At 36.8% G+C, this 14651-nt stretch overlaps 1 protein-coding gene across 6 annotated transcripts in view; it reads left to right on the top strand.

Moving 5' to 3' along the window:
* Nucleotides 1-14651, top strand: part of SLC39A10 (solute carrier family 39 member 10) — a 152568-nt gene that overhangs the window by 55748 nt on the left and 82169 nt on the right. The window lies entirely within an intron of this gene.

The raw sequence follows: 14651 nt of genomic DNA on the forward strand, positions 1-14651 counted from the left end.
GCCTTAAAACAATCTAAGTCTTAGACAAACTCCACTAATTCACCATTCCCTCCTTAGCAAGTTGGGAGGACCCAGTCACCTTTTGATGGGTTCTACCTAATTTCAATTACTTGCATTCTTGCCAGCAGTATAATTGGAAAAATTAGAACATTTACAACTAGTGGGTACGCGTTTCCTCTGGGAAATGCCGATACTACTTAATGAATGGTCACTCCCTTGGAAAAGGACAAAGTTCTCTAGAGCAGAACTTCTCAAACTTGACAGTGTATACAAGATTCACTGGAGATATTTTCACAGTGCAGATTCTGATGCTGTAAATCCGGGTTGGAGCCTGGGGTTCTGCATTTTTAATGAGTCACAGGTGATGAAAATGCAGCTGGTCCACACTGTTCTTACCTGGGCAGTTTTTTAAAACTGTAGCTGCCTGGGTTCCTCCTCCATTTTATCCTCTTATCCCCTTCCTCACCTATGTTTCTAATTGAATCGGCCTGAGTTATGGCCTGAGCATGGGGATTTTTTTTAATCTCCCAGGTGGTGCTAGTATACAGCCAAGCTGAAGAACTTCTAGATCTTGTTTTTAATCAGTTTCTACTTGACAATCCATCACTTACACGCATCACCTGCCCGGCTCCTGTAGGCATTTGATTTTCTGCATTAAAAATACCCCATCCTTTCTTGAAGAAATCACATCAGTCTTTCAAAACCCCTTTTCAAATATTACTGCATTTTTCAGATACATAACACATTAAAAAAATTCTTCCGGCAGTCACCTTGCCCTAAGTCCCATACAACTTTATTTGTTATCCTAAGGCAAGGACTGGATTCTGCCTTATAATTATACGTCTATTTATCTTAACCTCCCTAGTTGATAAACTACCTAAAGGCAGACATTGTCTCACCACTTTTATCTTCCCCTGTGGTTTCCCAAGCAGGGCCCCCGCACGGTGCCCTGAACACTTGTGTCTTCACTCAACAAACTTTCATGAGCTGATGTGCCAAGCAGCCTGAGCTATGGTGAGACAAGCAAAAGCAGACAACTTCCTCTCCGCCTCTAGGAGCTTCACAGTCAAATGAGGGAGACAGATAGTCACAAATAATTTACAAAAACTAGCATAAGAGTTCAACCAAGACTTGAGGGAATCTGAACTTTTCCAGATTGGAAAGAAAGTCTTTTGGAGGAAATGATTAAGGCCTGAAGCGTGGCTAGGTGGAGGTGGGGAACGAGGGTAAATAACATTTCAGAGAGAGAAAACTGTAGCATTTGCATGAGTTTTCAAATAAATTAAAAAATTTTTCAATTAGAAAAAGTCTTCCTACCCCATCCTCTGTCCACCCAGGTCCCCAGAGAGGTGCAAACTATTATTAGTGTCTGGTGAATCCTTTCAGAGTTTCTTTAAGCATGTTCAAGCAAATGCACAGGAAGCACTATCTTTTCACCTCTGAACCGTGCTTTTTCCTCAACAATTTGTATTTCTTCTCATTTCAGTACAGAGAGAGCTTCCTTATTTTTCATAAGAAAACACTTGTCTTAAAGCTGAACATTATTTTATTGTGTGCATGTATTAACTAGTATATCCCCAATAGTTGGATTGCTTGCAATATTTTGATACTGCAAACAATGCCGCAATGAGTAATCTTGTAATTTAGACGTTTTTCACATATGAAAGTAGATCCGTAAGATCATTTACCAAAAGGGAAATTGTTGACTCATGACCACATGCATGTGTGATTTTGAGAGATATTGTTAGATTGCCTTCCATAAGTATTGTATCATTGTACATTCTCACCAGAAATATGAGACCCCTTTTCCTTACTGCCTCCCATTAGTATGTTATCAAACTTTTCAATGTTTTTCAGATCTAATGGGTAAAAATAATGATGTCTTAATAGTTTGAATTTCTCTTATGAGTGAAGTTGAACATCTTATGATACTTTTAGGAGCCATTTACATTTTTTTTTTCTGTAAACTTCCTGTTTTCTTATTCCTTGTCCATTTTAATATTCAGTTGTTTGGTAATTTTCTTGTTGATTTTTAAAAGCTCTTTATGTTTTAAAGATATTATACTTTTTTGATGTGAGTTGCTAATGTCTCCCAGTTCTTGGCATTTATTTACAGTGTTGTGCAGTTTTTTGTTTGTTAGTTGTTTGTTTGCTTGTCTGTTTTTACCTTACAGTTGATTTTGGTTTTGACAGAGTTAAACTTATCAATCTTTCCTATTTTGATTTCAGTATTTTAAGTCATAGTTAGAATGGCCTTCCCTGCTCCAAAACTATACATGAATTCTCCCATGTTACATCCTAGAACATTTATAGCTCTGCCTTTTTACATTTAAGTATTTGATCTTTCTTATACATTTGGTATGTGACATAAAGCATGGATTTGAATGTTTTTGTATGCCCATCCACTGTCAGAATACCATGTATGAAGTAATTTTTTTAAAAAGAGAACTGTGAGAGCACTGAGAAAGAGAAGAAAGACTCAAGTCTAAGAGACCAGTTCTGATGAATTGGGAGATTGGGATTGACATATATACACTAATATGTATAAAATGGATAACTAATAAGAACCTGCTGTATAAGAAAATAAATAAAATAAAATTCAAAAAAAGAAAAGAAAAGAGAGACCAGTTCTAGGGAAATAAAAAGTCATAGGGTACCAAAGCACATGAAGGGTTAGGGAAATTTAAACATTCAATTTGTGTAGCAAAATGGCCATCGTTTCCATTCCATTACCACCAACTCTTCTCGGTAGACATGACCTTCTCCTTAGAGCATTGTTTCAGGCAGCCACTTCCAAGTAACCAAAATTGACACATTTGCCATCCTTAATGCAGGGTTTGATTTGGGAGGAATAGGGAAGGAAGAGAAGTGACAAGAGAAGGGGCTGAAAAGGCAGGAGATGTCAGGGTCTTGAATGCATATTAAACAATGGAGACAATGTGATTTTTTTTTTAAGGCAAAAAATGACTTGGTAAGTGTTTTGAGAAAGGAGGGAATGATGGATTGAAGGAGAGAAATCAAAAGCTATTGTAGTCCAATCCAGAGATGCTGAATACCTGAACTCGGGTAGTAGAGTGAAATAGAGGGGAAGGGCCATATTTAAGAGGTAACTCAGCAGAAGTTGTAAACCAATTAGCTATATGTATGTAGTGAAAGAGAAGCTAGAATAAAAAATTATTGATCCCTCAAACTTGGGCATGTAGTAGTGCTGAGACCTAGACAGAGAACTTAGGAGGAGGAACAGATTTGGGGATGAAAAGACAATAAAAAGAATGAGTTTGATTTTAAGCTTTTAGATATCAATACTATATTTGAACTCTTTGCATTTGCCTAGCACTGGGCTAAGACTATGATGTATTTAGGACTAGAGAGAAGATTTAATGTTGATTCATACAAGGTAATTACATGAGCAAAGAAAATACATATAGAGAAGCTGGAAAATGACAAGTTTGGTCTATGAATTCCCAGTATGAAAGATGACTGCCTCTGAAATTGTCAGAAAAGATGGACTTGGCAAGTAGAGCATGTAATAATAAGAACAACAAAAGCTGATACAAGTCTACATAAACTAGAACAGGAGGCATGAGTCAGTCTTACAATAATATTTTAGCATTAGTTCCACTTGCCAGTCCCAGCATATTATGTCTGAGCTTGGGCTCCAGGACTTCAGGCATAAAAATCCTAGAGAACATTCAAAAAGCAAGAAAGATAATTAAAGGGTTAGAAATAATAGCTGAGGCATGAAAGTGTACTTGAGTTGGATTGGAGAACAGGAGAACAAATGGGGACTCCATTCACAATAGGTGAAGGCACTAAAGAAATAAGTATTTGCCCAGAGGTCAGAAAGGGAGTAAACTGTAAATTGATATGCATGAGATAATGGGGTAAAACTTCCTGAGATAAAGGTTAAGTATTAGATGACCCTTACGTTTGGTAGTTCAAGTTACCTAGAGGTTGTGAAATCTTCTGTCTATGAATCTTTAAAGCATGGAGAGCATTTAGCAAACACTCAGTACTTAAGGATCCAGTTCCTGATCCTGTCAGCAAAAATCCAGCACAAATCTTGTGCAGGTGGCTGCCATAAGATCCCTCTTCTAGGAGGTCATCTCCACCTTCAGTGCCCCTTCAAGAGCCTTTCATTATTTAAGGACTATGTTTGAATGATACATGTGAGACAGTAGTTTGGGTGCTAAGGAAGGGGGGGAGGTGAACAAAACAGAAGAAAGAGTGTATCCAAAGTTGACAGAGTGTGGCCCTGCATCAGGTACTGAGCAGCTGGCTGCCCACTTCTAAAACCCACCCTCTTGAAAGTCTGCCTCATGCCACAGTCCCCACTTCCTGAATCCTTCCTCTGTTTCCTCCCACATTCCTCCTGAGTCTGGTATCTCAGAGGTCAGTGCAGGGCACTGGAGCGTGCCTGCTCCAAACATAAGAAGACAATTCAAGAGTCTGGATTGAATATTTTTCAAATAGAGCACAGACTGTCTGTAGTTTTAGTTTGTCTCAGAATCATTCAAGACGTAATTTATTCATTGGGCTTACTTTTTTCCTTTTGACTATCTGGTGTCTGACTGTCACTAGTGAATGTGACAGCATGATGCTCAATGATGGTGGTTACTGGAGATATATTTTAATAAGAGAGTGACTTATTTTAATTGCTCAGATAGGCAAAATCAGAATATACATCACTTAAGTAGTCTGTTTATGTAATACATGTAGATATACCATGTATTTTTAGATGTTTAGTAATGCAAAATACTTGGAAGGAAAGCTGCTACCAGAATATATGTTTAGAAATTAGCTGAATGTTGTTTAAAGGCATATGTAGAATTGGAAATTGATTGCCATATGGATTGTGAGTTCTTTGATTTCTTTGAAGATAGTGTTTGATGGAGTTAGTGTCCTTGGTACTGAACTCAGCATAAAAGCACAGGGCTGTCTCCATCTTTGTAGAAGTCAACCGTGCAGATTTAGAAGCTACCTATAGGACAGGAAGACATATTCCTCCCATGACTTTTATTTACAGATGCTTTGAAGCATCCCCATATCACTTGATTCAATTCTCCAGATAGAGGACCTGGCAGTCGCAGAAGGATTAAGGAGAAAAGTTGCAGGGCCAGCACAATTGGAAAGATCATTTTACTGGTAAACTTTCCGGCGATTCAGAGATATGCAAACTAACCAGAATAAATTTGTAGCAAAAAGTATGAAGTGACCCAGCACTGGAACAGAGTTTGGCTTGGAAATATAGCTATAACGGGTGGATTTTTTAACTGTACATGAATAGGCAGATTTGATGACTCTTGGAGAACAGAAAATATAAGGAGTGGGGGGAGGGATCCAGAGCATCCCCAAATTAATTGTGTTTTTATAGAACAATTACCTATGACCGTAATAAATCCAATGACCAACTTCCCAAGCATAGGAAAATATGCTAGGTGCTTTATAAACTTATCCTATTAAATCTTCATAGGTACTTTGTAGTGTAAGGAATATTGTACAGAAGAAAAAACTGAGGCCCAGATAGTTAACAATTTTCCCTACTTAGAAAATGGTGGTGCTTGGATTCAAATTCAAATCTATCTGGTTCCAAATCTGTACTCGTTCCTTATATCACATTGGTCCTTACTATTGTCCCTATTAGTGCACTTTTTACAAAACGGGTGATTTAGATTTTTCCTCTGAAGTTCAAGCATTCTAACACTCCCAGAACTGTTTTGGGTTAAGCAGACCTGCTAAAGTGAACTTTTTCAGTTTGAGGCAGTTAGATGACAACACCAAAACTGTTACTAGTCAGCCACGCCTCCCAGAAACGGGTCAAAGGGATATTTGAAGGACAGAGGGTTTAAAGAGAACTCAAGTGTTTGAAAGAGAAGTTGTAAATAAAGCCAAACAACAGTTTGGACATCACTGATGATATCTGAGTGTGAGAAATGAGCAAAAAGGGCAACAGCAGAGTTTAGGAAGGCTAAATCAGCTGAGCCCAGAAAACATAACTGAAAGAGATACAGGAAATTAAGGGTGAAAGTTTGTCTGTTAATGAATGATGTCACTTTCAGGTAGGATTTGAAATCCATTTGATAAAAAAGTCTTCTGTATTCAAGGGTGTTCTGCCAGATTACACAAGGACATGTGTTTTCTTGACATGATTGAGTGTGAGTGTTCTGTTCCATCAGTAATCTGACTTTTCCCCTAAGTGTAAGTTGCGATATTTAACTATTAATATTTCTGTTTAAGGTTTGTTTAGAATTGCTTCAGTGAACTTAGAAGTTTTTATAAGAACATAGTCTCCTCGCTCTCCCCTCATTCCCCACCACTCCAACCTCGCCCAGTAGTATATAATTTATCTAAATAGATTGTTTCGTAATGATGCATTTTTGTACTAGAAGTAAATGTGTCCTTTCGGGCTCAGTATACATTTCTTTAAACAAAAGAGGCCATATTAAACCAAGTATTTACTATGAAGCAAACAACCAGTACTCCACACATACAGAGTCTTAAGGAGTAATTTTTATTTTGGTTCTACACCGCCAAAGTTAGAGGCAACCCATTAATGGCATGCTTTAGCTCTCAAAAAGAAGTTTGGCCCTGAAAAGAAAACACTTGGCTTTATAAAATGACTTATTATCAAATTTTAAATGGCGCAAAATGAACATATTATGTTCTATACCTTTATTTGTAGTGTTTTTTCTCAGAAACTTCCTTTGAAAATGAAAGAGTCTGAAAACATTGTGAATATACTTTGTAACATTGCAAAAGTATTTCATCAAAGTAAAGATGTTTTAGTCTTTCATTTAAGAAAAGCAAAACTCAAGCAAACAAACAAAAACCCACACATGCACATGTATACACCCTGATAGGTATATTGACTGGGAAAAATTAGACCAAGGATTCAAAACGTAAATAAAGGCTTTGTCATTTCCTGAAAATGTATACTCAGGAAGAAAATAAAGAAGGGAGATTATTCAGTAGTCCAAATCTGGTGACCCTTTCCATTGTATCCATCTGTGAAAGAAGGCCTGTTGTTTCCATGTACTGAAAATGCAAGATGTGGTGATTGCCTACCCAGGAGGAGGGAAGGGCGGATGTTGTACTCATAAATTAGCAATTTATGTGACTATTTGAGAATAGTCATAATCTTTGTCCAGTAAGGCATTAGCAATTTAAAACTTTGCTGACAACTCTGATCAGCCAGTTACATGAGTGCCCCGTCACCACTCTCCATCCCCATCCCCAAGCCATTTATGAAGTACCTATTGTGTGCAAGGCCCTGGGATGAGAGATGAATGAGGAAAATGCATGCCTAAGATAAGATCTTTTGCCCTTCCTGGACTGATTGCTCAAGGACACCAGCAAAGCAGGGGTATAAAAAATTGAAGAAAGCTCAGCAAAGATAAAGTATCCAAATTTCTACCTACAAAAAATAACTGGAGAGAAGCTCAATTTATGTATGCATGTAAATTTTGTATTTTGCAGTTTACAGCTTGGTATTGACTTTATTTGAACAATACATGAGGAATCACAATCTTTTCAGAGCTCCAGCCCTCAAAAATTCTAAATGAGGCCCTGTCCTTGCCTCCCTTATCTTGAGGAGATGAAAAGCCTCTGATATTTTCTTCTGCTATGTACTCTTCCTTATTTTTTCTCTGGAGATAGCAGTCATATGATCAGAAACGCTAAAATGTGTCAGATTCCCCTTGGGATAAGAAGGCCTCAGTCAGATTTAAGTACTGAGACCCTGGCAGTAAAAAATCTAATTCTGTCTTGATGGTCTGACTGTTTAGTAGGGCTACTCTGCAATTTACCACTTCCTTCTTGATGGCTTTGTTCCTGAAGATTTGAGATGAGAGAATAATGAACATTTTAATTTGACATATGAAAGAGAAAATAATACAAGTACTTATTTTCATGACCACAAAATATAGATTACTAATCTATATAATTTCTTAAAAAATAACCACAACAGCAAGAACAAGCCTTCTATAATTCTGTGGAAATGAAAGTAAAAGAGCTTCCTTTTAAAAACAAAACCACTTCTGGATTTTGGGACGATTTTAGAGATTCTTATTGCAGGGCATAGACAGTAATTAGAGAGTGTCAGTTGGAGAGTAACTGTGCAAAGTGCAGATGAGGGTGAAGTCGATGTCAGGGAAAATATCGTCAATGGGTAATAATTTCCCCAAAGAAAAGAGTTTTCTATACAGTTACTCATCTGTACCTCAGGCTCACAAACTGGCTGGCAAGTTTTAGTGGCAGGAAAATTGATAAATAGTTGTAGCCTGGAGATACAATTTCTCACCTTGCACATAAATGTCTTCCCATATCCCTTGGCTGTTTTTATCTCCAAGCATTATTAATCTATGTTTCTTGGGAAAAATAAGTTCATGATGATGCATCAGTAAATTTTCAACACCTCAAAGATTGCCTTAAAATTATATTTTAAAATGTTACTTTTCTGAATTAAATTAAGAGTTAACTATTACCTAAGAAAGTAATCAAAATTGGGAGATTTAAACCAAGGATATATATGAATTCCAATTTGCTATGACTCTGGATAATTTATTTTTGATCCATCTCTCAAAAATTTGAATCGGTAGGTTTAGAAATCTGCATTAAAACAAAACAAAACCTCCCTCTATGACTCATAATTACCATAATGATTTATTTAAACAAAATAGCTAAAACTTCAACAATTGTCCATTCTGTTTTTAAATGGAGTAAACAATGAAGATGCTCATTTAAATAAGTGGCCAGTTGACGTCATTCTGTGTAGAGAGAGGGCTGGTGATGTGATTTGAGCAGTACCAGCTTCCCACCATTAGCAACGCACCCTAAAGGCAATTATATTACCCAAATTAACAAAACGCAGAAGATAAAGTAACTACATGAATAGCTGAAGAGTGAGGAAGGGAGACTTCTAAGGACTTGCCAACTCTAACATTCTGCAATTCTCAGAATAATTTTTTTTTATAACCCATAGCCAGACATTTCTTGTACAATAAGAAATAAGACCAGGAAGGAATTGGAAACAAGACAGGTAGTAAATCTGAGAGAAGGAAAATGTACATCTGTATATAGTATACTGAATGGCTGGATGTATTGAGAAACTTTAAATACTGAGGGGCAGCCAAAACCCACTGGTTATCTTAGAGGGAAACAGCAATGCCACAGATGGGGGCAAATGGTTGTCAGTATTTGCAGACTTCACACTTCTGGTGGTGTCTGCTCTATGTACAGTCTATTAAGTGTGTTATGGAAGAAATCTCCCTGTGAGTTAGACCTATTAAAATCAACTTTAGAAATGAACTTCTGGTATAAGTAACATTTACAAAGTTGTGTACATTGAGCAAGATAGGCAAAATATGAGCAAAATCAATGTCATGTCCACCTCATTTACTAAAGTCATAATTGAAATATATAAGTAAATGTTTCAATGTAACAATTAAAGTGTAATTGGAACAATAAACATATATGAGCCATTCATCATACATAAGAGAACCTTGAGGCAGATATAGATGAATAACACAGTCTCCAAACTGGGAGCTTATGATAGAATACTTGTACAGTTGATGAATTGTTTGTACTCTGAACATACAAGGTTCTCTCCAAAAACATTCATATATCACAGACCCTCCATGGAGCATGAAACTGTAAACTAAAATGCTTGAATTCTTTGCTATTGAATTTATTCTTTCCTTAGAAAAGTTCAAGATAAATGATAATTGATTCACACCTTACATTGTTTTATATATGTATTTATATTTTAATAGTTGCTAAATGGTTGTGATCACCTTAACAGGCTCATCTTACATTCACTCAGTATTCACATCCACTTTCATTCATTACTCAATACTTAGTATTTATTATGTGTCAGGCACTGTGCTAGGCACTGGGAATACAAATTGAAGCAAATGGCCTCTGCCCTCATGAAACATACATTCTAGTGGAGAGACAAATACAAAATAAATAATCACAAATAATTCACTGCAAATTATGATAGGAACTTTGATGATAACATATTGGGCGGGGTATTGCCTAATTTAGATTAAGGGTCAGGAGAAGTCTTTTGAAGGATGTAAAAATTAAGCGGAGACCTAAATATATAAGGAGTTAGTCAGGAAAAATAGGGTAGGACAATTCCTCAAGTTTTCAGGCAGAGGTCCTGGGCCTTCTTTCCATTCTACCCAGTTATTCTTGAGCAATCTTATCCAGCCCTGTGGTTTCATCTAAATACTGACAGCTCCAAAATTTATTATCTGACTCACACTTCTCTTTGGAGCTTGACCTAGATATTCCATTACCCACTTGACATCTCCACTGAGATGTCTCTTAGGTATCTCAAACTTAAAATATCTCCAACTATTAAGTCTTCATCCTCCATCCCAACCTCCACATCCACCCCCTCCTCCAGTCTTCTCACTCTCGGCAGAAGATACCTCCGTCTATATAGTTATTCATACCAAAAACCCAAAAGTTACCCTTGATCCCCGCCTCACCCCACACACATTCTTATCCAGGGTAGAGCCAAGTCTCATCAATTCTACCTCCAAAATGTATCTCAAATCTGATACTACTCTTGACATTACTTCTACACCAGCATCTTTCGCTTGGATTACTGCGATGGCACCAGGGAGTTCAAACTGAACACCTGTGTCTGGATACAACCGCAGCTATGGAGCCACAGACTGAGCATGTCAGTCTCAGATTGGTGGAGGAGACTTTCACTTAATATTTTCCAGAGTATGTTATGACAGGGCTTTTCACTTATACGAATGTCTTACAATTGTTTTTCAGATGGCTAGAAAGGCTACCAATAACTTGAAACTGATTTTTCCCTGTGGCACCCGATTGAAAGGGACAATTTGAAGAAGAAATATTTTCCGTACTGTTGCTGGAATAATTGAACAAGTTATTTCACTTGACATCTATTTTTAAAATGTCAAATTGAATCCCTGATTAGAAAATTCAATCTCTAATTAACACACCAAACATATCTTAGCCCCGAGTTATACATATGCTTTAAAAAAGTTAAAGATGTTTTCTCAAAACACAACATTACTTCAAAGTTTAAAGAAACTTTTTTTTTTTTTTTTTTTTTTTGCGGTACGCGGGCCTCTCACTGCTGTGGCCGCTCCCGCGGCGGAGCACAGGCTCCGGACGTGCAGGCTCAGCGGCCATGGCCCACAGGCCCAGCCCCTCCGCGGCATGTGGGATCCTCCCCGACCGGGTCACGAACCCGCGTCCCCCGCATCGGCAGGCGGACTCTCAACCACTGTGCCACCAGGGAAGCCCTAAAGAAACTTATTTTTAAAAATTATTATTTTTTTTAATATTTTGGCTGCTCCCCATGGCATGCAAGATCTTAGTTCCCCGACCAGAGATCAGGGATTGAACCTGTGCCCCCTGCAGTGGAAGCTGGGAGTCTTAACCACTGGACCGCCAGGGAAGCCCCTATTTTTTTTAAATGAGAGCAAATTGTTAGATGAATTTTTAATTTAATTCATGTAACCATAATTTACTTAAAAGTTGCTGATACCTTGTCTTCTGTTAGTACTTCAGGATGGTTCAATAAACATGTTACTGAATGGAAATAGATTAATCCTTGCTGGGTCTTTGATTTGGAGTTATCTCTGAAAAATAACCTTTGAAAACAATCTCAATTTGTGATTAAGAATATTTACCAGTATAGGAATTCCCTGGCGGTCCCGTGGTTAGGATTCTGTGCTTCTGCTGCAGGGTGCACTGGTTCCATCCCTGATCCCCAGTCGGGGAGCTAAGATCTTGCATGCTGCGTGGCGTGGCCAGAAAAAAAAAAAGAATATTTACTAGTATATAATATCTATGTCCATTTGCAATAGGAATGTGGGGAAAGTATTGATGTCATCACAAGATGAATTTTACTACATTCCTTTTTTTTTTTGGCTGCGATGCATGGAATGTGGGATCTTAGTTCCAGACCAGGAACTAATTTATATTTATATAAATATAAATTATAAATATAATAATAATTATTATAATTATAATAATTATTATTCCTCTATATTAGAGGAAGTGAATGTTGACTTCTACAGAGAGAGATGGTTATTTTCCTAAAGGCATTCTTTATACAGTAGACTAGATTTTCCTTGTAGAGGCAGGAACTCTGATCTTGGAAGGCACAAATAGCTGTGGGTCATTTCTGGTTTTCCACTGACACACAGAGGGGAAGTAAATAGGAGAAATAAATGAAATTTATTAATGTTAATTAATAAACATTAACATTAATAAGTTAATGTTAATTTTTCCTATCTAGAAGACAGTTTGTTTCCCTTTTATTTCTTTGACTTATTTCCCCTTCTGAATCTCACAGTGTGATATTCAAAGGTTAAAAAAATTGAATTAGAAATCTTCAAACCCACATATAGGTATCAAAAGATAGGCCTGTTTTATCTTGAAAAGAACTCTTTACTGTAACCTGGCAATTCACAAATATATTGTTACTTCTCTTACTCATGACCACATCTCCAACTTTGGTGGTGCAACATTTGTTGTGTTAACACAGAATAATGAATACTTCCTTACTGGTCTACTACATAATCTGAAATTTGATTTTTAAAAAAATTTTTATTTTATATTGGAGCATAGTTGATTAACAATGTTGTGTTAGCAAAGTGATTCAGTTATGCATATACATGTATCTATTCTTTTTCAAATTCTTTTCCCGTTTAGGTTATTAGAGAATATTGAGCAGAGTTCCCTGTGCTATACAGTAGGTCCTTGTTTGTTATCTATTTTAAATATAGCAGTGTGTACATGTCAGTCCCAAACTCCCAATCTATCCCTCCCTCCACCCTTCCCCCCGGTAACCATAAGTTTGTTTTCTAAGACTGTGAGTCTGTTTCTGTTTTGTAAATAAGTTCATTTGTATCTTTTTTTTTTTAGATTCCGCGTATAAGTGATATCATATATTTGTCTTTCTCTGTCTGACTTCCTTCACTTAGTATGATAATATCCAGGTGTCATTTGATTTCTTGACACTTGGATAGATTCCAAGGGTTTTGCCTCTGAACGCCTGGTTGCTTTCTGATCCTGATTACTCTATAATTCAGAAATAGTGTTTTTTTAGTCCCTCCAATGTTGTTATTGTATTCTAATCCCTTTAATGGTTCTCATGTTTTTATTAAAATTTATTGTTGTCTTTTATTCGATTTGCCTCCATATAAGACCAATTTTAGTTGTTCAACTTGGTATGCCTCCTTCCAGCTAGTGTTAAATGGCTTGTAATAATTTTGTTTTGCTGCTCATTTCAGGAAGTTTGGAATGGATCTAGCTCTAGTGTACAGGCTTTTGGCGTCTTTTGAATACTGATGGGTTGACAGGAAGTGTAAGATTATGTATGAATAAAGATGCTTTCATCTTTAAGGAACATAAAACCTGTCAAAAAGTCATTTAAACATTAAGGGAAATTATTACCTCACACAACAAGAATTCTAGAGATAGGGCAGTTTTGAAGTTGAATAATTCAGTGATTCAACAATGACATCAGTTTGCCCAGATGTTTTCCATCTTTCCACTTTCTGAAATTCAGTGTGTTATTTGTCCTCGTGGACAGGTTATTGCTAGGTTTCCCATGTAGATGACAAAGTCCAGAGGCAGAAAAGGGAAATTTCTCCTTCCACATATCTTATTGGAAGGAAGAACCTTTCTCAGAGGCCCCTTTGGCTTATTGACCAGAATTATGTCACATACCTGTTCCAGAACAGATTGATAAATGAAATGGAATATCATATTGGCTTCAGTCAGCAGTGGTTTATGGAACCTGAGGGCCCTGTGATTCTTTCAGGGAGTTCACAATGTTAAAATCGCTTTCCCTAATAATGCTAAGATATTATTTGCTCTTTTCACTCCACTGTTAGTGGAAAACAGCAACGGTGGGTAATGCTACTGGTTGCTTAGCACAAATCAGGGCTGTGATATCAAAATGTACTAGTAGTCATTGTATTCTTTACCGCCAGGCTCTCACATAAAGTTTGTTGTTTTCTGGTCCATACTGAAGCACTTTTGTTATTTCAGTCTCGTATTTTAAGATTGAGTTGTAAGCTGAAATGGCTGCTTTTTTCATGGAACACTTAAAAAAAAACAAAAACCTGAAAGACTGACAAAGTATGGTTATTCAGACTTGGGTGTTTTGCTGACATTTTCTTGAAAATGAACAAAGTGAGCCTGTCACTTCAACGAAAACAACTGACAATACTTGTTGCAAATGATAAAATTTAAGCTTTCAGGTGAAAATTAGAATGCTGGATAACTTGTATCCACCACTGTGAGCTTGACAGCTTCCCAGTACTTATATATATTTTCTGATGATATTGGTGGTGATATTAACAAAAGTGATTTTTTGATATGGTGTGATGAAATATGTCAGCATTTGAAAGATCTTCATAATTCAGTGAATCAGTATTTTCCCAATAACCAATGCATGTTACAAAATCACTCATGGGTGATTCAAAGACCAAAATAGACTAAAAGATTTAAGGGTAACTGAGCACAAAATTTTATTGATCTGTTTTCAGATTCCACATTATAATTAACCTTTGAGGAACAACCACTTTTTGAGTTTGGATGTAGTATAAAAGAGTATCCAAAGCTATCTGAAGAGGCTAGTAAATATT

This window comes from Stenella coeruleoalba (genome assembly GCF_951394435.1).
Source record: "Stenella coeruleoalba genome assembly, chromosome: 6".
Classification (NCBI taxonomy): domain Eukaryota; kingdom Metazoa; phylum Chordata; class Mammalia; order Artiodactyla; family Delphinidae; genus Stenella; species Stenella coeruleoalba.